We start from the raw sequence: 2,500 nt of genomic DNA, 5'->3' as shown, positions 1-2,500 counted from the left end.
TCAAAGGCGACACGGACGATATCGGCTTCATAGATTCGAGGTCACGTCTGCATCGTTCCAAGCATATGGCCAGGTCAACATTCCCGGGCCTCAAAGCTATGACACCGTCATATTTTCCGCCTCGCCCCCGGTGAGATTTTTGTGTGCATTCTTCCTAGCGTCTGGCAATGCACACAACCTACCTCCGGTCCGGAGAAGGAATCAACATTGAATAACTATATTATAGCTATTCAACATTGAGTTGCCACCCTTCCCCTATAGAGCTTTATATAGTACCTCTGTTAAAATCCTAGTGAACACCCAACTGACAGTAACACAATAATGGGTCAAAACTTGTGAAAATGTGATAATAACACCCCTTTTTTTTTGGTGGAATCCAAAGAATGGGTATTAATCTACATTTTGACACTTTTATTTTTCCAGAAAATATTTTTTGTGGGCCCCAAAAAGGGAAAATACGGGAAAAAAGCGGTAATTGGGAAAATATGAAAAACTGCTGAAACAGTCCAGAAGATGGGGAAAGCTTGGGAATAAGAGGGGGATGGGTTTTAAACACTTTTTACATCCCATATTTTCCATATTGTGTTTTTTTCGAGGTTCGGGACCGGGACCGAGAATATGCTGATTGACCCCAATACAGGGTGATTGGGGGGGACAGTTTATATGATACTTACATTACAAACAAACATGAATAGTTTGTTCAAATATATCAATCAACTCAACATTATCACATCACACATCATATCAACCAACACACATGTGAATAGTAACAATGAAAGTCACTATTGTCAAATCAATCATCATATGATATAATGTGTTCATTTCCATTACTATTGTCAAATCACAATCACTATTTTATGGGTACATCACATCACATGACTATTTTACCCATATTACATCACTTATGTAGCATAATTATACTTTTATGACATCACATCATATATACTTATATGACATCATCATAGTCAAGTCATATTACTTTATATATACTTTTATGACATCATTGTAGTCAAGTCACATCACTTCAATATACTTATATGACATCATTATACACATATGACATCACTCTACATCATGAATTTCAAAATAGAGTCAAAACTCATTCTTGGTACTTTATGGACATCTTTATCGGTGTCTTATGGTTTCAAACCTCCTTATATGACCCCAGGAGTCATCCAACACATTCAGTTCATTTTTTGAAAAAATAACAAAAATTAATCCGAAATCGTGTATTATAGCCTTCAATTTTGGACAATTTTCCACTTATTTTGACCAGAAAATAAAAAATGTCGAGGTGCTTACCATGGACCCTAATACACCTTGGGAGTCCAATTGACCCTAAGATGTATCCCCTAAGGTCTCAAGACTTTTCGCCACCGGGCCCCGTCACCTCAAAATTCCTCAAAAAGCGTGGATTATAGCCTTCAATTTTGGAAAATTTTTGACCTTTTTTCGCCCGGAAATAAAAATTGCCGAGATGTTTACCATGGTCCCTAATACCCTCCGGGAGTCCAATTGAGTGGGTGGAACCATCCAATATGCCTTAAAACGGTCAATTTACCCGTTCCAAATTTGCACCGATTTCGTAAACTGAAGCCTACCACGGCCATTTTGTACAACATAGAAGGGTCATATATGGTTCCAAACGTCATTATATGACCCTAAGATGTATCCCCTAAGGTCTCAAGACTTTTCGCCACCGGCCCCGTCACCTCAAAATTCCTCAAAAAGCGTGGATTATAGCCTTCAATTTTGGTAATTTTTTGACCTTTTTTCGCCCAGAAATAAAAATTGCCGAGATGTTTACCATGGTCCCTAATACCCTCCGGGAGTCCAATTGAGTGGATGGAACCATCCAATATGCCTTAAAACGGTCAATTTCACCGTTTTCGTACACACCTCTTGTATTAGCTATAAGCTTTCACGTCGCCTGTATGTAGCCAGATAATGGTCGTATATGGGTCGAAACAATATTATCTGTCCCCGGGATGCATCCCGCAATGTTCCTTGACATTCCGACACCGGTCCCGAAACCTCCTAAACCGCTCCGATTTCGTGTATATTATAGCCTTCATATTTTCCATCCGTATATCATTTTTTCACCCGTCGAGGTTATGCATCCAAGTACTTCCATGGGTTCCCAAAGGGCCTTGGGAGTCCTAAATAGTTCCCGAAAACATATCATTCATCCTTAATCATCTTGTCTTCAGGGCCTTGGAGTCCTAAATATTGTCCGGTATGCCTTGTCCTTGGGTGCACATGTCTTGTGTACATGTCACACGGCCCCTTGTACCATACAACATCCCCACACTTAGGCTTTGTGACATGTCTTAATCCCGTACTTAGCATATTTTATTATACGAGATACATCGCTAACCTCGTTTTCCAAAATATAGGTGTTTTTAGGGAATAGGGTGGGGGGAGGGACGAATCGAAGCGACATAGGGCTGAATCTCAGTGGATCGTGGCAGCAAGGCCACTCTGCCACTTACAATACCCC

This window comes from Chenopodium album, unplaced genomic scaffold (assembly GCF_948465745.1).
Source record: "Chenopodium album unplaced genomic scaffold, dcCheAlbu1.1 scaffold_55, whole genome shotgun sequence".
Lineage (NCBI taxonomy): Eukaryota > Viridiplantae > Streptophyta > Magnoliopsida > Caryophyllales > Amaranthaceae > Chenopodium > Chenopodium album.
Note: the sequence above shows the minus strand (reverse complement) of the source record.